Raw genomic sequence first — 26,171 nt, forward strand, 5'->3', positions numbered from 1 at the left:
ATCTGCAGTATAAAGTGTAAAATTCACTCATCTATTGATGGATTTTAAAGTTTAGTCCTTGGTACAAAGTCTAAGTACTTTTTTTTAAGTATAAAAACTTTTATTTTCTTTTGTAGCTGCTCTGCTCATAAATATCTCCAATCTTTTCCAAATGCTTAAAGAACTTTTCTCATTAAAAAAAGATGTTTGTATGTGTACATATTTATATGTAAAATACGTATTATATAAAATAGATGTGATTATACACACACATGCACAAATATATACAAAGTTTGGGAAAAGGGCAGAAAAAAGCCAGCTGTAATCATAGCAATCTAACCTGTGTTAGATGCTCAGTTTTTTTCCCAGGATTTGTTTTAGTTTATGTCCATCTGCATACCTGTTTTTTTGTTTTTTTTTAACATCTTTATTGGAGTATAATTGCTTTACAACGGTGTGTTAGTTTCTGCTTTATAACAAAGTTTATCAGTTATACATATACATATGTCCCCGTATCTCTTCCCTCTTGCGTCTCCCTCCCTCCCACCCTCCCTATCCCACCCCTCTAGGTGGTCACAAAGCACCGAGCTGATCTCCCTGTGCTATGTGGCTGCTTCCCACTAGCTATCTATTTTACGTTTGGTAGTGTATATATGTCCATGCCACTCTCTCACTTTGTCCCAGCTTACCCTTCTCCCTCCCAGTATTCTCAAGTCCATTCTCTAGTAGGTCTGTGTCTTTATTCCTGTCTTGCCCCTAGGTTCTTCATGACCATTTTTTTTTTTTTTTTAGAGTCCATATATATGTGTTAGCATATGGTATTTGTTTTTCTCTTTCTGACTTACTTCACTCTGTATGACAGACTCTAGGTCCATCCACCTCACTACAAATAACTCAATTTCGTTTCTTTTTATGGCTGAGTAATATTCCATTGTATATATGTGCCACATCTTCTTTATCCATTCATCTGTTGATGGACACTTAGGTTGCTTCCATGTCCTGGCTATTGTAAATAGAGCTGCAGTGAACATTTTGGTACATGACTCTTTTTGAATTATGGTTTTCTCAGGGTACATGCCCAGTAGTGGGATTGCTGGGTCGTATGGTAGTTCTATTTTTAGTTTTTTAAGGAACCTCCATACTGTTCTCCATAGTGGCTGTATCAATTTACATTCCCACCAACAGTGCAAGAGGGTTCCCTTTTCTCCGTACCCTCTCCAGCATTTATTGTTTGTAGATTTTTTGATGATGGCCATTCTGACCGGTGTGAGATGATATCTCACTGTAGTTTTGATTTGCATTTCTCTAATGATTAATGATGTTGAGTGTTCTTTCATGTGTTTGTTGGCAATCTGTATGTCTTCTTTGGAGAAATGTCTGTTTAGGTCTTCTGCCCATTTTTGGATTGGGTTGTTTGTTTTTTTGATATTGAGCTGCATAAGCTGCTTGTAAATTTTTGAGATTAATCCTTTGTCAGTTGCTTCATTTGCAAATATTTTCTCCCATTCTGAGGGCTGTCTTTTCATCTTGTTTATGGTTTCCTTTGCTGTGCAAAAGCTTTTAAGTTTCATTAGGTCCCATTTGTTTATTTTTGTTTTTATTTCCATTTCTCTAGGAGGTGGGTCAAAAAGGATCTTGCTGTGATTTATGTCATAGAGTGTTCTGCCTATGTTTTCCTCTAAGAGTTTGATAGTGTCTGGCCTTACATTTAGGTCTTTAATCCATTTTGAGTTTATTTTTGTGTATGTGGGATCTCAGCTCCCTGACCAGGGACTGAACCCACACCGCCTACATTGGAAGGCGAAGTCTCAACCACTGGGTCGCCAGGGAAGTCCCCATGATGATTTTTTTAAATGGCTGCAAATTATTCCAATTAATTATTATATAATTAATAACGGAAGATATATTATGCCAGCTAATTAACCATTTTTCTCTATCGCTTAACATTTTTGGAACTTTCCATTTTCAGTAAAGTTACCCTCCTTGCAGTTTCCAAGTTCGATGTCCATGGTGCTGACTATAAACTTTACGTAACTGTAACGTGTGACATGATTTTGATTTTCTTGCCTTTCCATTTCCTAATTTTCTTCTGCTACAAAGTAAAGATGATCTAGAGGACCCAGTCGTTAGAGACAGTCAGGAGGCTGTTTCTCCACCATAAACCAGGAAATGCTGGATCTGTAAGGCATCACCGCTCTTCAAATTCAGAGCTCTAGACAGGTAAAAGACCAAGGGAAACCTGCCCAGCAATTACCTATACAGGCAGAAATCCTCTTTTCCCGAACACTTAAAGACCCTGAACAATAGATGCCAGGGAATCAGACCCAAATTTTTAACTTCTATTAAGTTAATCTTTTTTTCTCTCTCTCTGCGGCACAAGCTCTTCCCAGGCAGAGGCTTAAGGTGCGTCCCTCTTAACAGCAGAGACCCCAGGAGAAACGGCTGACAGTCATCCTGTAAACTGTAGGTGCTCCAATGCCCTTTGGATATTACCTTTTCTACTTATAAAGTCCCATTCCGTCTCAGTTTTCTCACGTAAGTGGCCTAAGAAGTGTGTCTCAGAGCTGCATGCTGTCTCTCACACCTTCATTTACCAAGGGCAGGTGAGGGGATGAAATGGAGGCAGAGCCTGGGGGCCAAGTCACCGCAGCTGTGGGGCTGTCAGTTCACTTGTGAACGGGAGCTCAGGGAAGTTGTGGGCATAGGACTCTTCACTGGGCCCAGGAAGGCAGTGTAGTTACACTCAACAGATGTTCAAAACCCAAACTTGGGCTCTGGATCTGGTATGTGTGTGGTGTGTGTGTGTGTGTGTGTGTGTGTGTGGTGGTGGTGGTGGTAGTGATGGTATCTGACACTTGAATATCCAGTATGTGTTTGGTACTTGACACTCATTATTTCATTTTCTTCCCAGCAACTCTGTGACATAAGCATTACAAGCTCCATCTTATGAATATGGAGACTGGTTTAGCAAGCTTAACTAACTCATATAAGGTTACACAACTAGTAAATGGTGGAGCCAGGATTCAAAGTTCAAGCTTTTTTATTCACACCATAAAGTCTTCAGTATGACAGGATTCATGTCATCAAGCCTATCATCATGGGGGCAGGTAGGAAATGTGGGAATATGGGACACAGGAGGTCAACTAACCTGGGCTTCCCATTCATGAAGGGCCTCAATGTAGACTCTTGACGAGTATCTCCAAATATACGCCCAGAGCTACACGGACAGGATTGAAAGAAAACAATGTTCATCACACAGCTTTGAACTTCAGCCCCACGTTTCCGTAGTAAATCACCAGCAGTTCCCTATGAAGTAATACTTTACCTTGAGAATAGGAAAATTTAATCACCTTTATGCATGTGTGCAATATTGCAAATTTGTACAGATAAGCATTTAAAATATCCTTCAATTTTCATAATCCTGCTTTGTCATTATTTTACTTCTTTAATATAGCAATAGCCTTGAAAACAACAACAACAAAGTAATCCAGGCCTCTTTCAACCTCTGAGTGACCTTGATCTGACATTATGGTTGTTCTAGAAAAACCAGGTTGTATATTAACTGTAAGTGTAATGCAAAAAAGAAAAGTTAGGGACAGGTTTCTGTGCAATTACTTCAAGGGACATTTTCAGGGGCAGGGAGTCAACTCTCATGTACCTGTTGTAGAGACTCCACTATTTGTGATTCCTTAAGTATATGCATCTTAAGAACCTAAGAGCTGTTATTCCATGGATTACATACATGGTATTGGCACAGGTAAGCAATCAATCACCAGCAGATTTTATTATGATGCTAATGGTCCTCCAGCTCCTGGGCCTCTCTTTTCTTGTGTAGGCAGGCAAGGGCCCTGCTGCCAAGAGGCCATCACTCTCTGCCCCAAGCTGGCCAGCCACGCCACGACTGACTGAGACTACATGTATTAAAGGAGGGACTTGAACGTGTCAATTAAGCTGTCCCTCGCTAAATTTCTCCCATTCTACAGTGAGATTTGTGAAGTGTTTTGACACCCTGGCTAAGCTACTAGTCTTAGTAGAGAGAGACAATAAGAACAAATAAATGGCTATTAAACTGCTGTGAATAAAGATTAAAGTTAGAGTCACAGCATTTTGGGGTGGGAAGGCCCCGAGAAAATATTACTCTAGCCCACATGTGTTACAGATTGGGAACTGCAGCCCTGAGAGGCTGTGACTGCCAGTATTATTTTTTTTAATTTATTAAAAAAATACATTTATTTATTTATTTATTTATTTATTTGGCTACGTCAGGTCTTAGTTGTGGCACGTGGGATCTTCGTTGCGGCATAAGGGATCTTTTGTTGTGGTGCGCGGGCTCTCTAGTTGTGGCTCGCAGGCTCCAGAGCACATGGGCTCAGTAGTTGTGGCACGTGGGCTCTCTAGTTGTGGCACGTGGGCTCTCTAGTTGTGGCACGCGGGCTTCAGAGCACATGGGCTCAGTAGTTGTGGCGTGCAGGCTTAGTTGTCCTGCGGCACGTGGGATCTTAGTTTGTTCCTCCTGTAGATCCCTAATCAGGGATCGAACCAGCGTCCCCTGAATTGGAAAGCGGATTCTTAACTACTGGACCACCAGGGAAGTCCCCTGCCAGTATTATTTTTGCTACACCATGCTGCTGTCCTTGTAGAGATCTAGAGCAGGGGTCAGGCCACCTGTTTTTGCTAAGTAGAGTTTTACTGGAATACAGTTATGCCCATTCATTTATGAGTTGTCTATGGCTGCTTTAGAGCTACACAGCAGTGTTGAGTAGTTGCAACAGATGTCGTATGACCCACAAAGCCTAAAATATTTACTCTCTGGCCCTCTACAGAAAAAGTGCTGACTCTGGCTCTACAGGATGAACAAAGTAGATGAGGAGGAACGAAGCCATGCCAGAACCATGTGAGTGATCTTGGCAGTGGGTCTTTGGAGGCCTGCCAGTGGGCACCTGAGTGAGCTTGGAAGCAGGTTCTCTAGCTCATATGCAGCCTGGAGATGAACACGGCCCTGGCCAACAGCTTGACTATCACCCCACGAGAGACCTTGAACCAGAGGTGCCCTGTTAAACTGTGCCTGGGTTCCTGTGAGATAACAAATGTTTGCTGTTTTAAGCTGCTAATGCAGGGGGTGGGGAGGGGGTACTTTGTTACACAGCAACAGATAACTAATACAATTGTGTCTCATTAGCTGGGCTCACCTTTTCAAGGCGAGTGAAATTCTACTTCCTGGGTCAAAGTGCCATTACGATCTGCTCTGTGGAGCCTTTTGGACCCCTGGTCCCCATCTCCAAATGGAACCCTCTATGCCAACTGCTTACTTAGAGTCTATCCCTTGGCCTTGTGGTCAGTTATGTAGATGTCTGTCTCTCTGGCTGGTGCTGTGTTTCATTCAATTTTGTAACCACAGAATCTGATTTAGTACCTATTATTCATAATGGAATTATAATATTTACTGAGTACTTACTACGCATCAAGCACTTTATGTACATTATCTCATTTAACCCTCACAACCACCTTAGGAGGTAGATACTATTTTTAAGCCCATTTATTAGGGGAGAAAGCAAAGGTTAAAGAGGTTCAGCAATCTGCCTTTTATCCTCTAGTGAGCTAGTGGGAGCACCAATATTTGAACTCTGACTGACCCTGAAGCTGCCACATTCTGTTGACTGGGACCCAAAGTCCCAGGATATGTGGCTCCAGTCTTGGCACTGTCACATTTAACCGCGGACCCAGAAAAGTCACTCATGCAGAGGACACCAGTGTCCTCCTTCATAAAGTGGCGATGATGATGTCCCTTTCCTATCTCTCAGAGTTACTGTGAGAAAAAGCACATGTGCTGAAATACTGATTTTTAGTTCACAGCAAATGTGGAATCAAAATGAAGTGATTTTCTGATCTTTGACCAGGCACCCATGGCAGATCTAAAAGAAGATCAGGAAAACAAGCAGAGTTGGACAGAGGTGGGAGGGCACTTCAGGGAAGACCCAGAGGGAGGGGAAAAGGGACACTGGAATCTGCTTCCGACACCCCTTCTCACTTCCTGTTCCTCCCTCTCCTGCTCTTGGTATCACTGTGGCCCCCGTGCCCCATCTGCAAAACTCCCCCAAACAGTGGTGGGATGGGTAATGAGGAGAAATCCTCAGTTCTTTCACACTTTGGGAGTTTTTACTGGGACTGCCCTGAGCTCTCTCCTCCCTGGAAAGCCCTCTTCATGTTATCTGGCTGACTCTGACTTCTCACTACATCTCGGCCTCTTCCAGAAATAAAAGTGTCCTGGATCCCCCAGGCTGGACTAGTGGTCCTGGTTCTGAACTCCCACAGTACCTGCCATACCTCGCATACAAGGGAGTCTGAATTTTTCACAGTTGCATCCTTAGTGTGTAGCAGAGTGCTTGACAAACATTCGACTGATTTTAGATGAATAAAGGAAAGAATTTTCACCCACTTCTAAGGCTGTTCTGTGCTAGAATGTAAATCGCATAAGGAAACTGCCTGGTGCTCAATCCAGCACCAGGCATGTATTGGAAGCTCAATATGTATTTGTTCACCAGCTGGCCCTAAACGTTTGGCCTCATATTACTAGATCCAGGGCAGTATGGTTTGATTAAAAGGAGATGAATTCAAGGAATGGTTTCGAGGTTCAGAAGACACCCCAACTGTGGCCACACTAGAATGGATTCCCAGGAGCTTCCTGGACATGGTTTCTTGTGACTTAAGTTCCTAGACTTCATGATGCTATAACATCAGTGTGTGCACTCATCCTCCAGGAAAAGCATTATCTATCTATTCTGCTCAGACTGCAGCCAAATGACCTTGGATTTAAATTGTATGTTTCTTGGACCAGTGATCTTCAAAAGTTAAAAAAAAAAAAAAAAAAAAAAAGACAGGTACTTCTGTACGGACTACCTATTTCATCTTGCTTCCTTAAATGCCACTGATACACACACACACAAATACCAAAAACCAACATTGCTTCTCTTCCAACGAACAACAAAATCCCAAGAGATCAAAAACTTCCTCAAGGTTTCCTTTCAGTTATCAGTTCTGATAAGTTAGGTAAAATGGACATCCCAAGAAAATAAAGAACCTGACATATTCTTAACATCAAAACCAGAAAAAAATGCTGCCTAATAATCACCCAGAAAACGTGCACTGTCAGTATTTCCCACCATTACTTGGCAATCCACCTACTTTTCTAAGGGAACCAAGAACTCTGCAGACATCATCTGTCTCCATCAAGATGCCTGTACAAACCTGAGTCAGATATATCTTGCCCAGTTATTATTTTTATCTCTCCCACTTAAGCATTCTTAATCGTATGTAAGCAATTTTCCAGAAAATATTGAAAGTGTCCCTAGCTATTGTTTTTTTCCTTCCTTCATTTTTTTTCATTAATAAATATTAGATGTCCATAAGATTAAGGTAGGAAGGATGGCAGTTTTCAAAATTTTGCATATTAAAGTTTGCTCAAAGAAAATGAAAAAATTTGGTCAAAGGAAATTTGCTTATTTGTAAGCTAAAATCAACAGCCAGCCCCACTTCCCACAGTGTGGAGTGCAACATGGAAAACCCAGTTTGTGGAAACAGTCCAACACCAATTAAAGTAGATTTAAGTAACTGAGCATATAAAAATATGCATAACAATCCACAGATTTCTAGAGTATTTCTAGAGAGTGGTACAGGGTAGAAGGAAAACAAAACCAGAAATTGATAAGCTCTTAACCTACTTTTAATTCACTCAACTAAGTAAATATCAGACTGGCTTAAATTCCCAAATTTTCAATCCTTAATGTTTTCTTAGCCTGATATAGTAATACATAAAGTGTATTAACTTACTGTCTTTGGGGGAAGAAATACTGCTGCTTAAGCCAGAGATAGCTGGAAAAGGATGCTACAATCTTCATTAGAAAAAAAAGGTACATGTATGCATGGCAACAAAATCCATGAGGAGACATTTATCTGTAACCTGCTTTGGGGTAGTCTGAAGATTTCCTGACAGCATTCCCTCTCGCTGGTGGACTAATGTAGAAAATTTAACACCAGAAGAAGTTGGCATGCTTTTTAGCGTCTCTTTTTTAACAATGGGATAAAAAATTGTATTCCTATTTCAACTATGTTCAAAATTGTGCCAGTGCTTTGGGGGAATGCAAGAATTTTGCTCTGCGGTTCTAGCAGGTGCAAGATTTGTAGATCAATTATACCCCACAGGCAGTGGTGCACTGGCAATGTTTAACAACTGGTTCTACAGAAAAAAAAAACGTTTATTATAAATAAAGCATGTGTAGCACACAGTTTATAAGTAATAACAAAAACCCCAATAGTTTCTTTTTATAACGAATTCCATAGGGACAACTTATTTTCACAGAATGCTTTAACTGAGTTTTGCCAGACTCGTTTGCCAGTAAGCATAGATTTGATTTGAGTGTTAGTTGATATTTTCATTTGAGTTAATAAGTTAGACAAAAGTGAAAATAGGAACACATTTTCCACATTCTTGGAATTTTGCTTGGTTGTTAATGACTAGTTCTTTGCTGAATCAGACAACAGCTTTTAAATACTGGAAGAAAACTTCCTCCAGGAATTTTTTGGGTTATCCTCATGTAAAAGCTACAGACTCAGCAAACCTTTACGTTTAACTTGCATTAACATTTTCTTCATCATAGTCTTAAGTGTCGTCAAGCAACCAAATATTAAATCAAGCCAGACTTTATAGCATTCGCCACTTTCCATGGTGTAAATGCTTCTGTCATGGCTGATTTCAAGCTAGCAATGTTAGATCCCTGAACACAAAGCTGGAGAGATGTATGGTTTTGCACCATTACGGAGTGTTTCTACCACACAGATACGATAGATGTAAATACCCTCGAGAACACAGAAAACAGTAAAATAATTAGGAAGTGATGAGTTTTGAGTATGTATTAACTTTGTTTTTACTTTAATAGAATTTAACTTTTCGTATCACCTCACAACATTTCTGAAATTCCAAAATTCCTCAGCCAGTCCTGGTGGCTCCAGCGCAAGGTTTCAGGGTTCTGGCCTGAAGGGCAGACGCACTTCTCAGACAATTTTCCCTCAGGCACACACCACTAACCTCCAATTAGCAGTGACCCCAGGCCCAACTTCCCCTGCTGGGAGTTAATCAATCTCCAGGGGTGGGATGTTGGGCATTAGGTTCTCAGTAGAGTATTAACACTTAGGGAGGGAGGAAATGACTTCAGCACAGTCACATGACTCCGAGACATTACTCAGTTTCCTCACCTGTAGAATGGGGATGATGCTGTTTCTAGTGCGATTATAAGGATTAGAGATAAGGCATACAAAGGTCCTAAAATAATGCCTGGAATATAACTGTTTATTGTTAAGATGGTGGCAGGATCACTGTAAAAGACTCCTTTTCTGGGCACACATGGATCTGTCATGAAGCTGCTTCCTCTCTCATAGAGAAGCACTTTTCAAATGTGAGTGAAAGACGAGCAAGCCAGGTCACAATCAGATTTCTTGAGTATATGAAAGATAATTACCTGGCTCCCCAAATCACTATTTCATCTCTGCTCAGGAAATACAAAAAAAAACACACACACAAAAGTGAAGGGAAACTTATAATTGGAGAGTTTTAGCACAGACCCAAAGGGTAACTTGTAACAGTAAATATTTTATGTTGATGTTATTTTATGTTATGTCTATGTTATTTTCCTATCCCAGAGGAAACACACAAATGTTTGTAGAATTGAAATGAATAATCTCTTTCTCTCTATTCTCCTGTTTTAGTTTCTTTGGACTGAACAAATTTCGGAATTGTAACTGTGGTGCCTATAATTACTCCAACTTAAATCTGGATGCCTTGAATCATCAGAGAGGCTGAAGTCCTTTGGCCTTTCCCTTCCTTTCCTTCCTTTTCTAGTACCCAGGGTCCTTCCTCACCCTCTTCTGGAACCCACTGTGCTCATTCACTCTTCTTGGGCTCTCCATGGGGGATTACTGCTTTGGCCTCTCTCAATATCACCTCAGTCATTTGCCTTAGATACACTTCAGAAGAGGGTACCTATTTAACCTTCATTTCATTAAAAATACTCCTTTCTTCACTAAGCAGTAAAAGATGAGAAGTCATCACACAATGGTTTTAGGTGTGGTAGCCAGCTTCCCAGCTGGGACCCCATGATCCTCACCTCCTGGTATCACATCCTATTGCAGTCCTCTGCCCACACTGAATCAAGGCTGCGTGTTCAATAAAACATGGCAGAAGTGATGATGTGTGACTGTCAACGTTAGGTTAGAGAAGGCATAATTGCTTCTGTAACAGTCTCTCAGGTGGTTCACTCTGAGGGAAGCCAGCTGCCCTGCTGTGAGGACACTGGCGCAGTGGAGATGCCCCGTGGGGAGGAACCCACCTGACCCACCTTGGAAGTACATCCTCCAGTGCCAGTCAAGCCTCAGTGACTGAAGCCACAGGCAGACACCTGACTGTACCCTTAGGAAAGACCCCAAGCCAGAAGGGCACACCTCTCAAATTCACGGCCCTCTCTTTTGCCCTCACCGCAGGATAAATTTCCAGGCTTCTGCTGAGGTGGAGGGGATGCTGCCACCCAGGTGCTTGCAGTGGCAAAAGGAGGTAGGGTACCAGCTGCTTGTTAAACCAAGTTCAGCCGCTCCTGCCATTCTGGCCTCAGCCTCCTCTCAGCCTGAGGCGCCTGCCGCTGCTGGTCCTGGAGCCTTTGCAGGACCCTGCCCTGAAAACTGGTGGGGCCCATCTGTCCCGCTTCCAGCTTCTGTGTCAGCTTTCTCAGGGCCACTGAGTTCGTGGCCACTCATCCACCTGTCTTCTAGCAGCACTAGGTGCCTCGGGTCTCTGAAACAGGGGATGTCCAGGCAATATTCAGGGTGGGGACCATATAAAGATAGGAGGATGGAGTAAATAAATAGGCACGAAGCATCCCAGGATTCCTCCAGTCTACTTCTCACCCTCAATCTCCTAAACAAACACTGGCAGCCAGGCCCTTACCCGCTGGGCAAGAGTTTGCAGGTATTTTCTTACAGGATGTGGCCAACACGTGAGGAAAGCCCTAAAGACACTGACATTAGAAGTTCCCTAACAGCTGGCTCAGCCAGCTCATTACAACAAAAGTCATCATCGATAAGTGCAACCTTCCCCCCACCCTCACATTCTTGTTCGGAACTTCAGTTTTTAGTTCCTTACTCTTATATCTGAGAACACTAATGATTATCAAATAGCTGAAGAAAATAAAAAAAACAATGCGGAGAGATCAGGAACTGTGGAGTAAAAAGAAAATTTCAAAATTTATTATTAAAAAACTCATAGAGATAAGAGAAATACGTTGTCTCATGAAGCAAGAAAATGATACTGTTAAAAAAAGAGCATTCAGAGAACAAAAAAAGACCTCTTAGGAATTAAAAACATGACAGCATAAATAAAAACTTCAATTGAAGGAATCTAAGTTAAAATTAAGAAATTGGAGTGAAAAGACAAAGAAATAGGTAACAGGAGAGGAAGAATAAGAAAAGCAGATAAATAATCCAGGAATTCCAGGAGATCTAGAAAATAAAACAAAACACCCACAGAAGAAGAAACATCAACAAAATAATTCGAGAAAATTCCCCAAAACTGGAGGGTAGATTTTCTAGATTTAAAAGGCTCACTGAGTGTCCAGTGCAGTGGATTAAAGAAAAAAACAACTGGCACTGAGGAATATCATTGTGAAATTTCTCAATATATTCAACCAACTTTCAGAGAAGAAAATACAGTTTTATATATGTATAAAGGACTGGGAATTGGAACGGTGGTTGGTATTAGAATACTTTTCAACAGCCATACTGTGACTAAGGAAACAATGGAGCAATGTCTTTCAAAATTCTGAAGAAAAAAAATTTGCTTGAAAATAATTTCCAACAGAGAACTCTCTATGCAATCATGCTATCAGTCAAGTGAGGTATTGATAGAATACAGACATTTTAGACAGGCAAGTTCTTACATAACTTTAAACCTCCATATGCTTTTTCTTAGGGAGCTACTGTAGGATGTGGTCCATGAAAATGAAGGAATAAAACAAGGAAGAAAAAAAAAAAAGCTGTGAGGTCTAGGAGATAGCTCTGACACAGGAGAGAAGTAAAGGGACTCTGTGGACGGTAATGCAGAAGACCTCAGATAACCAGGCAAAGGGGGCAACCCGTCTGGATGAGCAGGTCAGCAGTTTCTGAGACAGACTTCTTCAGACCCATGAAACTGACATAATTGACATAACACCCGATATGAAACTGATAGAATCATGAAACACCTTCAGGGAATATCTAGACAACTGGCAAATATTTCAGTACTGAATGAATGTTAAGTACATAAAACACACACACACACACACACACACACACACACACACACACACACCAAACAGATAAAAATAAATAAACAAGTAAAAAGAAAATTATTAACTCCAGGGATAAGTTGTGCTGATAAGAAAAAAATCGTTTAGTATATGCCCCATTTCTGAATAGCACATATAGTCATAATAATGTAAATTTTGAATACTTTTCTAATCAAAACTGAGATATAACTATACTGTGAGGATGGCAATTGCACATGGTATAGACCAGGAGAATAAAGAACTAAGTCCTCATGTTCGAAGGTGAAAGTTAATGTGCGGTGCCTCAAACTGAAAAAGCAGGAGGTGGCAATACTTACTTGCCATTAGGCATATGGAGGCAGAGTTGAAAGTGGTCTTTCTGGGGAGGGAAATGAGGAGCAGGGGTCTGGGACCTGTTCTTTCTCGTATGAAACCTCGTAGAACGAGCAGGTTTTAAAAATTGTACCCTGCTATATATAACTTAGATGAAAAATTTAAAAAATAATTTAAAATGTAATGGTATATAGAGAGCTAACATGTGACTGCTTTTTCAAAATAACATCTATGCGATTTTTGGTAAATAATATTTTGGGTGTTTACTTTCCTTTTTAATAAATTGAGAGGCTTGGACTACATAACTGCTACGGTCCCTTGACCTCTACACGTGTATGTTTTTTGTATCTCTTTGTACATTTCTGGACTTGTGAACACAAACATACAGAGATCTGATAATCAATAGTGGAACTCCCTTGATTATTTGATCATTAAAAATTAGTATGTATTATCCACATATCTGCAAAGACACAATCCGATACTACCAAATGAAAGAGAACAAGGCGGCTCAACCATCTACCGATTTGTAGAAAAACACCTGAGGCTGCATTTCTGTCTTCCTCTGTCCATGTGAGAGGAGACACAGGAAGAGACTAAAGTTCCCTGCTGGTTAGACTCTGGCCTGTGACGCACGCACTGTGATGAGGACCTCAAAGTTAATATTTGTCCATCTCAGGGAGTTAAACTTGGCTTGAGAACTTGGGGGGTGGGGAGAAAAAGGAAAGTGCTACATACTCTGGTGGAGATTTGTGCTCAAGTCAATGTTAATCTTGGTAGCATAGCTAAGTCACTCGCATCCTCTCTAGCATGTGCCAAGGAAGAACATGGCGAGTCCTTCAACAAAACCAACACTAAAATGGGGAGGGCCGGGTATGGAACTTTGAATTAAAGAGAAATACGAGGATTGTGAAGGTGATTTCTTCCTAGCTTGGTGACTGGTAAATCACTTAATCTCTCTATGCCCTGAATTCTTCGTCCATAAATATATATTCCATGTAGCTGTTAGAAGTATACGTGTTAACACCCGTAGAACACTGAAAACAGTGCCTTGATATATCTTCTCTAAAAATAGATGCAAAGAATGTAACTGATTTATAGGGGTCTTGGATTCATGGTTGGCGTGCACTTGCATGGGCTCTCTCTCTCTCTCTTTAACCTGGTCTTTATTTATGTAACCTGGTGTTCAGGATAATGGAAGCTCTAAGAGGAGAGACTTTCCCATGACAGATTTGGTCAAGTCAATCTCAAAAAGTCAAGGAACCTACTGCTCACTGACCATAGTAAGCTTGTTTGGCAAAATCTCAGGTTACATTCATTTGCACTACCATTTAGTATCTGACGCTGAAGCTTTCCTTTGGTTGCCAGATGTATTTGGCACTCTGGAGGGGATGGACAAACTCTGTACTACTGCCAAGTCAAGGAGTCCAAGGACTGGTTTAAGGATAGGCCCTCATCCTTTTTTGTTATCCCAGGTCCTCAACAATATCTGGCATACAGAGAAGGAGCTCGTTTGTTGAATTTAAAACGAAAAAAAAAATACATTGATATGCTTCTCATAGTCAAAAGTTATATAACCATACCTTATAGTCACCCACAATTCTCTCATCTAAGAATGCAATCTTATTTTTCGCAGTCATTTTTCTGTTTATACTAAAACTTTTATAGGTTAAACCACTATATTAAATGGAATGTTAGTGTATCATATTACAGTATGTGTAATTTACATTTAAAGAAATTAATAAAGAAGACTGTCATCCTACAGAAGTAGTACTGTTTAGTTGTGAGCTATTTTACTTAAAAAAACCCCAAAGAATATGAATTCCTTATCAGATTTATGGTTTGCAAATATTTTCTCCCATTTCATAGGTTGCCTTTCTCTCTGTCATTTCTTTTGCTATGCAGCTTTTATTTATTATTTAAAAAAAATTTTAAATATTAATTAATTTTATTTTTGGCTGTGTTGGGTCTTAGTTACAGTATGCAGGATCTTCACTGCAGCACGCGGGATCTTTCGTTGTGGCGCGTGGGTTTCTCTCTAGTTGTGGCGTGCAGGCTCAGTAGCTGTGGCTTAGTTGACCTGGAGCATGTGGGATCTTAGTTCCCCGACCAGGGATCGAATCCGTGTCCCCTACATTGGAAGGCGGATTCCTAACCACTGGACCACCAGGGAAGTCCCCCATGCAGGTTTTTAGCTTGAGGTAGTCCCATTTGTCTAGTTTTGCTTTTGTTTCTTGTGCTTTTGGTGTAAGATCCCAGAAATTGTCGTCAAGATCAATGTCATGAAGGTTTTCTGTTATGTTTTCTTTTTGGAGTTTTATCGTTTCAGGTCTTAGGTTTACATCTTTAGTCCATTATGAGTTGATTTTTGTGTATGGTTTAAGATAAGGGCCCAATTTCGTTCTTTTGTATGTGGATATCCAGTTTTCCCAACTGTCTTTTCCTCATTGTGTACTCTTGGCACCCTTGTCAAAGATCAGTTGAACTTATGCTGTAGACTATAGGTCTGTATGCCCTAATGAATGGGATTAGTGCCTTTATAAAAGAGACCACAGAAAGCTCTCTTGCCCCTTATGCCACATGAGGTTATGGCAAGAAGACAGCTCTTTATGAACCAGGAAGTGAGATCTCACCAAATACTGAATCCCAACACCTTGATCTTGTATTTCCCAGCCTCCAGAACTGTGAGAAATAAATTACTGTTGTTTATAAGCCACCCATTCTATGGTATTCTGTTTTGGCAGCCTGGATGGACTAAGACACCATATATTTATAAACTTATTTCTGGACTTTTTATTCTGTTCCATTAGTCTATATGTCTGTTTTTATGCCAGTACCATACTGTTTTAGTTACTGTAGCTTTCTAATACATTTTGAAATCAGAAAGTGTGATACCTCAAGCTTTTTCTGTCTCAAGTTTGCTTTGGCTATTCTGGGTCTTTTGTGGTTCTGAATGAATTTTAGGATTGTTTTTTCTTTTTCTGTAAAAAAATGCCATTGAGATTTTGACAGACATTGCATTGAATCTGTAGATCATATTGGGTAGTATGGACACTTTAACAATATTAAGTCTTCCAATCCATGAACATGAGCTGTCTTTCTGTTTATTTCTGTCTTCTTTATTTCTTTCAACAATGTTTTGTAGTTTTCAGTGTACAGGTCTTTCACCTTCTTGGTTAAACTTATTCCTATAAAAATAAAGTATTTTATTTTTTTGCTGCTACTTTAACTGGGATTGTTTTCTTAATTTCCTTTTTGGATAGTTTGTTGTTAGCACATAGAAATGCAACTGATTTTTTTAAGTTGATTCTATATCCTGTGACTTCACTGAATTCCATATTAGTTATAATTTGTGTGTGTGAATGTGTAATCTTTAGGCTTTTCTACATGTAAGATCCTGTGGATTTTTATAATCATTTCATAAATGGTGGTAGGACAGCAGGTTATTAGGGAAAAGTTAGATCCTGAATTAAATGAGAATAAAAATATTTGGAGGGAAATACAAGTGAATATTTATCTAATTGAAGAATAAGGAAGGGCTTTTCAGTTACTAAAGGTCTGGAAGAAACACAAGTAAAAGATTAACAGATTACATAAAAAGTAAATATTTTTCACCTTAAGAGGTGAAAAACTGCAAAGATCAAATGGAACAACACTTATGACACAGATGATAAAGGGTTACTATCTTTAACTTTAAAAGGGTTCATAATTCAACAGGACATTTATTAAAGACATCAATAAAAAAATAACAAAGGACATGGCCAACCAATTAAGAAATGAATAAATACTAAAGCCAATGAACATGAAAAATTATTCAACTACAGAAATAAGTAAACGCAAATAACTGTATAATACTTTTGTCAAGTAAGTTGAACTTTTTGTTTAATGATAACAGCCAGTGTTAAAAAGTTTTTAAAATATCAGTAATTTTTGCTCCAAAAATTATAGTCCTTGGAGCCTAAACAAAGAATGTAATCAGAGAATCAGAGAGGTATGAGCAAAGATTTATTTATTTATTTATTTATTTTTGGCTGTGTTGGGTCTTCATTGCTGTGCATGGGCTCTCTCTAGTTGCGGTGAGCGGGGGCACCCGCTCGTTGTGGTGTGTGGGCTTCTCACTGCGGTGGCTTCTCCTGTTGCGGAGCACGGGCTCTAGGCATGTAGGCTTCAGTAGTTGTGGCGCGCAGGCCTAGCTGCTCCGCGGCATGTGGGATCTTTCCGGACCAGGGCTCGAACCCGTGTCCCCTGCATTGGCAGGCAGACTCTCAACCACTGCACCACCAGGGAAGTCCGATGAGTAAAGATCTTTTAAAAAGGGTGCTCCACTTAGAATTATCCTTAAACAAATTATGATATATTCATAAGTTGGAAAAAGAAAGTAACACTAAGTTTAAAAAAAGTAGGGTATGAGACTAAGTGAAAAAAAAAAACAGGGTATGTATATGAAGTGTAATGTAAGATTTATTATCAACGAATCACCACATATATAGTCAAAGGGAATATACTTAAATGAAAAAAGTCATCTTGGGGTAGGCAGTAGGTTTAGCTTATGATTTGTCTAAATTGGATCAGATTTTTTTTTAAACCATGAAATATATTTATTGGCAGTATTTGCATAATAGATTTTATTTTAGACTACAATGATAAGCTACATAAAGAGAGCAGGTATCATATGATGCTGGATGGGAATATTCTTCTAAAGCACATTTTGGAAATAATTAATAAGCATGATGTTAAAAATTATGTCTATCCTGCAGATTCAGGGAATACTGTGGAATACTGGGAGAGTTGTGTTAAATTCTTCCTCCACATTTGCCTTTTTCAATTTCTTTTTTATCTATACTTTTTGCTTGTATTTGAAGAAGCTGAGTTATTTGGCATACAAAATCATAATTTTATTTTTTGTTGGAAACTATACCCTAGATCAAAAATTGAAAGATCATATTTATTATTTTATGTTTCTTTCTCTTTGAATGTATTTTTTTCTGATATTAGTATGCAGCCCCTGATTTCTCTCTGTTTCATTCGTTTGCCTTATCTTGGCCTTTCCTTTTATTGTTTATTTTGTTTGTCACATTATTCTGGGTGAACAGCAATTGACTTTACTTCTTTTCTGACCCAACCTAAGAGTCTGTGCCTTTTAATAGAGAAGCTTAAACTACTTACATTTATGGTATGCACTGACTCTCTCCTCTCGTCTTATTTTGCCATTTTCTTAATGTCTCCTGGTTGTTTCCTTTATTTTCAGACTTCTGCTTTTACTTTTTGCTTTGTTTTAAAATTTCTCCAGCATGTTGCAAGGTATATGTTGTGTTTTAAAAATTCTCCTCATGAGAGAAAATATTCTCTTTTTATCCTCCTTTTTAAAAGGCATTATTTACCTGAAGTGGTACCCAGATGAAGTTTTAATGCAAGCTTTCTAGTTCAACACTGATTGTGTCACTTTTGAGGATAAAGGCAGCACTTATACTAATTATGCAAGAACAACAGGTTTCAACTAGAAGCGTTTTGGGCAAATAGGATGGATGGTCATCCTATCTCTGGGTGATAGGAATAAGGAGGTGCAGGTTTGGGGGTGGGTAGAAGATTTTGCTTTGGTGTATTCTGTACCTAAGGTGGTTGATGAACATTCAAAGGGAGGTATTCTGTTGGCAGTAGTATATATTGGCCAGAAACTCAGAAGAAAGCTTTGGGCTCAATATAAAGATTTCAGAGTCATTACCAATATAGCTAATAAATAGGGCCATGAGACTGAATAACAAAATAGAGGCAATAAGTATGTAGTGTTAAAGAAAAGAATGAATCCTGATGAACACTGCTTAATGTAAAAAAAAGAAGAAGAAAAAAAAAACTACAAAGGAGATTAATAAATTGCAGCCAGTGGGTAGGAAAAAAAATAGAGGGTTAACTCCATTCCTTGCCATGTCTTCTTATGAGACTTTCAAGATCAGGTAATTTCTGGCCAAGAAACAAAAGCAGAACTGTCCCATTCTGCAATGGTTCCAGATGAAAACTGGTAGTAAAACCAGATACGATTCCAAAAGGAGACACTGGAGAAAGACCAAGCTGGGTCTATATGGAATTGCACATGACATGGCACCATTTATGCTGTATCAAAGTCATTAGCATCTTTCTAAATCAAGCTGAAAAAAAATCACCATTATCTGGACAGTTGGACAAGTCTTACTGGGAAAATGATATTTCTATGCTCCTGTACTAGTTGGTTGGTTCAGTAATAAATATATGAAAACTTTTATTTGAAAAACAAACAAATACATAAATAGAAGTGAGTGTGGTAATAAAGCAGGTAAAGAGTTTCAGGGAGCAAGGATTGACCAGTAGTGTTAAATGACACTCAAGGGTCCAGTAAGCAAAGGACTGTAAATGCCTCTCAGGTTTAGCCCCAAGAAGTTACCAAGAAAGGTAACTGGTGACCTTGGCAAAGGCAGTTTTGGTACAGTGGTGAATCTGGAAGCTAGATTGCTATGGGTTAACCAGTAGTAGGAGGTGAGGAAGTGGAAACATTAGGCATAAAAACCCTTAGAAGGAAATGGGCTGTGAATGGAAGGTGAGAGAGAGCGAGAAAGAAGAAAGTAGGATTAATGGAAAGTTTGCTTAAGTTGGGAGTTTTCAAGTTATTTGGATATGATAGTAGAAGACAGTTGGAAGAAAGGGAGGAATTGAAGACAGAGGTAAGAGACAGGATCATGGTTTGAGCAAGGTCTGTTAGCAGGCAGGAGGGAACAAGGAAGGATTAATCAGCCTCAGATAGGAGATGGTGGGGAATAAGGCGGACCTGTGCTCACTGTCTTCATTTTATGTGTCTTCCTGTTCCGCAGAAGCTAGAAATGAGAAAAGCGTTCCCATACCGACTTAGATTCAGACAATCCTATGCAAGATGAAACAGCCAGAAGAAAGGGAGGGACAGGTTGTACTTTGGCTACTCCTGCTCTTTCTACTGGCAAGCCCCACAGGGACATGCTGGGTTTTCTGTTAGCACGTTAGCAGTGTTCCAGCATCCTGGTGCTTTGTGGATGTCAAGAGGCAGAATGGGGGGCGTTTGTTTTTCTGTCTGTGCAGATCCATGAGGCATGGTGTGACTCTAGGGCCATCACTTGTAGCAGCTCACCAGCTAATCCCAGCTAAGGCGGTGTTCCACCCATCATTTCCAACTCCCCCTCTATTTGGTTGTGTAAGAGGAGGCAGCTGCCTGGAAGGGTTAGTTCTGTGGTGGCTTTTTGTTGTTGTTTTTGTTTTTAGTGTTATTGAGCCTGCTACTCAAGCCTTTCCAGGGATACTGTAAGCATTCAATTCCCTGTATTAAATTTCCTTTTGCTTGACATAGCTAACGTAACTTCTGCTTCCTGCAAGTGAACTCTGATTGAGAGGGACGTCTACTCTTGTATCAGGAGGGAAGGAAGGATGGATATACATGTAGATAAATTTGTGTGTGTGTGCGTGTGTGTGATGGCAATCTCCTCAAATGCAGGAGTTTTTTAAGCTGCGGTGTGCAGAGCCTCAAGGAGCTCCTAAATAGGGTTCACGGCATCTGTGAACTTAAATGAGTAAAAGTCACTTCTCCTTCTTACCTAACCTCTAACTTAAATTTACTATTTTCTTCAATTCTGAATGTAGGCATCAAACCACAGCATCATTGGCAGTTCCTGTGACTTTTGCCTCTAATAGAAAGCAGATATTTTCATCTTATATTAGAGCTGTTGTAGATCTCAAAACATTGTTTATGCTCATAACTATGGTATGTATTAGACTCTTGTTAGATCTTGTTCTGTAATACATTTATAAAGAAACACACACTGACGTTTTTCCAAAGATGACATAACAGGCACATGAAAAGATGCTCAAGATCACTAATTATTAGAGACATACAAGTCAAAACAACTATGAGATATCACCTCACACCTGTCAGAATGGCTATCATCAAAAAATCTACAAATAACAACTGTTGGAGAAGATGTGGAGAAAAGGGAACACTCGTACACTGTTGGTGGGAATTTAACTTGGTACAGCCACTATGGAGAACAGTATAGAGGTTCCTCAAAAAACTAAAAACAGAACTACCATATGCTCCAGCAATTCCACTCCTGGGTATGTATCCAAAAAAACCCAAAAACAAAAAACAGAAAGCAAAAAGAAAACACTAATTTGAAAATATACATGGCACCCCAATATTCATAGCAGCATTATTTACAATAGTCAAGACATGGAAGCAACCCAAGTGTCCATCAACAGATGAACAGAAAAAGAAGATGTACACACACACACACCATACACACACATATACACACAATGGAATATTACCCAGCCATAAAAAAGAATGAAATTCTGCCATTTGTCGCAATCTGGATGGACCTAGCAAATATTACACCTAGAAGAATATGTCAGAGTTAGCAAATTCTGTATGATACCACTTACATGTGGAATCTAAAACATAACATAAATGACTATATATGCAAAACAGAAACAGACTCACAGATATAGAAAATAAACTAGTAGTTACCAAAGGGGAGAGGGAAGGGGGGAGGGGCAAAATAGGGGTATGGGATTAAGAGATACAAATTACTGTGTATAAAATAGATAAGCAACAAGGATATATTGTATAGCACAGGGAATTATAGCCATTATCTTATAATAACTTTTAATGGAGTATAATCTGGAAAAATACTAAATTATTATGCTGTACACCTGAAACAAATATTGTAAATCAACTACACTTCGATTTAAAAAATGGAATATAAAAAAGAAGCACATTACATCACAATTTTTAAAAATTGTTAACTCTATTTCCTTCGTAGTCCTATGTACTTTATTTTATGCATTTAAAAATATCATCCTGAAAAGGGGTCCATAGGCTTCAACAGACTGGTAAAGCAGTCCATAGCATAAAACACGTTAAGACGCCTGTTCTAATGTCTTCTATTTTGCCTGTAAAGTGGGGTTTCTAAACTTTGGCACTAGCGATGTTTTAGGATGGATCAGTCTTTCTTCCGGGGGACTGTTTTTGCACTGCAGGATGCTCGGGAGCCTTGACTATGCTAGTAGCACCCTTCCTGCCCACATGACAATCAAAGAAATTGTTACCTGCGGGGCAAAAGTGACCCTGGTTGAGAACCACTAAGGTAGTGCTAAGCGTGAGGAAGGTGACTAGGTCTGAGATCTGACTGGAGGAGAGAGGGCTCAAAATGCATGCAACAGAGGACGGCAGAGAGAAATGTCCAAAGAAAACATGCAATTGAGTGATGTTGAGGGACCAGCTGAAATCATCTACAGTCATCCCTCAGTATCCCTGGGGGATACAGGATCCCCATGGATACTACTGATAAAATCCAAGGACATTCAAAGTCCCTTATATAAAATGGCAGTGTATTTGTATATAACCTACACATACCCTCCCATATACTTTAAATTATCTCTAGATTATTTATAATAACTAATACAACATAAATGCTATGTAAATAATTGTAAATACAAGGTAAATGCTATGTAAATAGTTGCTGGTGTGTGGCAAATTCAAATTTTGCTTTTTGGAACTTTCTGGAACTTATTTTTTTCAAATATTTTTGATCTGCAGCTGGTTGAATCCACAGATGCAGAACCTGCAAATATAGAGGGCTGAATGTATAGAGTAGCCCACGGATAAGAGGTTTTTCAAGTTGTTGTTGTTTTTTTTTTTAGTTTATTTATTTTTGGCTGCGCTGGGTCTTTGTTGCTGCACGTGGACTTTCTCTAGTTGCAGAGAGTGGGGGCTACTCTTCGTTGCGGTGCGCGGGCTTCTCATTGCAGTGGCTTCTCTTGTTGCGGAGCATGGGCTTTAGGCTCGCGGGCTTCAGCAGTTGTGGCGCGCGGGCTCAGTAGTTGTGGCACACGGGCTTTGTTGCTCTGCGGCACGTGGGATCTTCCTGGACCAGGGCTGGAACCCGTGTCCCCTGCATTAGCAGGCAGATTCTTAACCACTGCGCCACCAGGGAAGCCCCTCAAGTTGTTTTCTTCTACTCACCATACATGATGAATATTCAAATGATGGACAGTCTACCATCAACAGCATTTGTGATATAGGTGCTGACTTACAAATGAGATGGGCTGGAGTTACCTACAACGTCCGAAGTACTGTTTCTTCCCCTGATCCAAATGCTAACATGTCTTAACATGCTGGTTGAAAAAAACACTTTATTCAAGCAGAAGGAAAACGAGAACATTTAGAACTTAAAATAACTGTTATTGCCCCTTGTTCTGCTATTGTCCAGAATAGCAGCGACAGGAAGCAGGGTGGGTACATTCTGGACTTGAATGGATCTGGAGGTTGCTGCTCCCAGAAAATCTGAGCACAGGTGGCATGGCTGTGAAGGATATGGAGCAACCCTATGATCCAGCAATTTGCCTCCTGGGGGATTTACCCAGGAGCAATGAAAATATATATCCACATAAAAACTTGTCCAAGAGTGTTGACAGCAGCTTTATTCAAAGTAGTCCCAAACTGGAAATAACACAAATGTCCATCAACAGTATAATGCCCTGTGGTGTGGTCATACAATGAAATACTACTGAGCAAGGAAAAAGAATGAACTGCTGACATATGCCACAACACATACGGAACTCAAGAACATGCTGAGGAAAAGCAGCCTTACACAAAAGAGAACATACATTCTTACAGACTGTACGCGTCATTTATATAAGTTTTAAATAGGCTAAATTAAGCCATGGTGATTAAAAAAATCAGAATAGTGACTGACTCCATTGGAGTGGAAACAAGAATTGATTGGGAACGGGCATGGAAATTTTCCTGGGTGATGATCTTCTCTATATTTCTTGATGAGGAGTTGTGTTATACAGTTGTATGCAGTTGCCAAAACTCACCAAATTGTACACTTGGATTTATGCATTTCACTGAATGTAAATTACACCAGAGGAAGGGGAGAAGGAAGGGCAGGGGGAAAGGTGAAGGAGAAGAAGAGGAAGAGAACGGCAAATAAAAACTGAACTCACAGTCAACCAAACACATGCTGAAATGTTTGAAATGAAATGATGTCTGTAACATACTCTGAGATGTAGTCAAAAAAAAAAAAAAAGAGGGATTGGTGGATAGCCAGGTGGTTAGATACGTGATAGAGAAAAGACACCTAACATTAATGGTAGATTCTCGATGGTGAGATGTGCAATTCTTTAAGCTTTTCCGTAGCTTGAAAATTTTCATACTAAAGAACGTGAGTGTATGGCCATGTATCTCTTTTGGCCTTTTTGAAGTATTTCATTAACCTTTGGGCCAAAAAAGCTACTTGAGAACCATCAAAGCATTTCATATGGTTCTTGCTCTATTTTAATAAATGGAACCTAAAATGTCACACTTATCCTCCATTCCGTGAATAACAACAATCACTCACACTCTGTGCCACCACCACCTCTGGATCGCTGGAGCTGCCCAGGCACCACCGGGCTAATTACCTTACACACGTCAGCCTCCCATAGAGAACTCAATGGTTTTCTTTATTGTCTAACAGAAAGTTCTAGAACACATCTTCAGAACTTCCAGACAGCCGGGAACTAGAACAGGTGTCCAAGAGGAAGACTATGTCTGTGATGGTGGGTATTTTTAGCAGAATGTATTATTCAAATGTGTTATGAAGGTGTGGGACAGTGTGTGAGTGTGTGTGTGTGTGTGTGTGTGTGTGTGTGTGTGTGTGTGTACTGAGCCGGAAGTGAGAGAAGCAAAATATATTTTAGAAAGAAGGTACACATTATAAGTCATAAAAAGGAATAGTAGGGCTTCCCTGGTGGTGCAGTGGTTGAGAATCTGCCTGCCAATGCAGGGGACACGGGTTCGAGCCCTGGTCTGGGAAGATCCCACATGCCACGGAGCAACTAGGCCCGTGAGTCACAATTACTGAGCCTGTGCGTCTGGAGCCTGTGCTCCGCAACAAGAGAGGCCGCGATAGTGAGAGGCCCGCGCACCGCGATGAGGAGTGGCCCCCGCTTGCCGCAAATGGAGAAAGCCCTCGCACAGAAACGAAGACCCAACACAGCCAAAAATAAATAAAAAAAAAAAAAAAAAAAAAAAAGGAATAGTAACTTTATTCCAAATTCTGTAGAGAGAGAAAACTTTTTCCTTTTCTCTTTTTTCTTAAGCTCGTATCCAATGCCATATGATCCTGTCAACTGGCAAAGGGGTGTGACAAAGGCTGCCCGGATCTGGCACCTCCAGCTCTTTTCTAGCTTCCCTTTCTCAAGAAACCTTTGACAAAGGTCAGTTGTTTGAAAGGCTGGGTTTTTCCTTGTTTGGGCAAAGCGTTTCTTGCTCAGCAGAAAGATTAAATGTCTCTGAGTGTCAGTAAATAAGTGGTTTCAGTGAAGCTTTTTGGAATCTATTTCCCTGAAGGCTGCTTGGTGGCGTGCCTGGGATTGCTTTGGTTTTGTGTGAAACTAGTAGGTAAACAATGTAATTACCAGGCTGCCTAGTCCCTGCGGCTCCTGACACCTGCAGAGCCACGCATTGAAGAAGAGGGCAGGGATAAAGTATCTTCACCTAAAACCAGGAGTCAGGCTTTGAACTTCAACTCAAACTGACAAAATGCCAAGGCGCTAAAGTGGCAGAAGTTGGATTTGAACTAAAGGGATCTCAGGAGCCCTGGTGCAGCTGTGCCGGCACTAGGAAGGCAGTGAATTAGGTAAATATCTACTAGGAGAAAAAAAGACAATAAGCCAGACTTAAACAAAGACATCAGTTTCTGATTAACTTTACTCTGGATGGAGGCCATAATTCAAACCTGATTCATGAAACAGTGTCTAACAGTTCTGGCTGTGTACAGGGGGAATGTATCAGAACTGGATTAGCTACAGTAACCCCACACCGAACAAGTTCAGGGAAATCTGTTTGGTTCACTTTATTTGCATGGACACCTCTCTGCTGTCATTAGGGAGAGAAGGGCGGTTTTCTGTAAAGCCAGATCAAACCATCTCTTCCTGAGAAGCAGCTGACTGACGTGCAAACAAGCATCTTCTGCCTGCCCCATTGGAATAATATAGTAGACGTGTTTCATACAACGACACACTTAGTGGTACCCAGGTTCCAAAAAGTAGCAGACAGACTTTGAAACTTAATAGGATTCAGGAGGAAAAAAAAAATCCTGGCTCCTTCCTTAACATAAATTGTATATAATCAGCAAATCAGCAGGCAGTTTTCATTGGTTTGTGACTCATTTGGGACTTAATTCCAATAAAGATGACGTGGTGACATTTAAAGGCTTGGCCGAAATTAGAAACATAGGAAAACTGAAGGTGACTTTGGTGGAAAATATAGAATATAAAATAGCGTGCAAAATAGTAAGACATTCACTCTTCAGGTGGCTTTTATGAATTGCTGACTCAATACATCCATACTGTTTTGGCCATCTGACTACTCTGCCAGTCTGATGGTGTGGGATGAGTGACAGCCTTACTTTCACAGGCACAGAGTGGTTTTTGTTTTTTAAGATAGAATGATCTATCAACATAGTCTTCTCGGCCATT

At 40.0% G+C, this 26,171-nt stretch overlaps 1 protein-coding gene and 1 pseudogene across 6 annotated transcripts in view; one reads left to right on the forward strand and one right to left on the reverse strand.

Annotated features, from left to right (window-relative positions):
* The window catches only part of PGCKA1 (PDCD10 and GCKIII kinases associated 1), an 83,840-nt gene that overhangs the window by 26,250 nt on the left and 31,419 nt on the right, over window positions 1–26,171 (reverse strand). For 2 of the 5 annotated variants that reach the window (XM_082390733.1, XM_082390731.1), the window contains exon 2: window positions 3,128–3,196. The exons of the other annotated variants lie outside the window; for them this stretch is intronic. The gene's annotated coding sequence lies outside the window, so the exon portion shown is untranslated. The remainder of the gene's footprint in view (window positions 1–3,127; window positions 3,197–26,171) is intronic. 5 annotated transcript variants of the gene reach the window in all.
* LOC309628091 (large ribosomal subunit protein eL39 pseudogene) lies at window positions 3,203–24,732 on the forward strand (annotated as a pseudogene). The gene has a single exon. The product of its transcript is annotated as a large ribosomal subunit protein eL39 pseudogene (transcript).

The sequence above is a fragment of the Balaenoptera borealis genome (assembly GCF_965194805.1).
Source record: "Balaenoptera borealis genome assembly, chromosome: 4".
Taxonomy (NCBI): domain Eukaryota; kingdom Metazoa; phylum Chordata; class Mammalia; order Artiodactyla; family Balaenopteridae; genus Balaenoptera; species Balaenoptera borealis.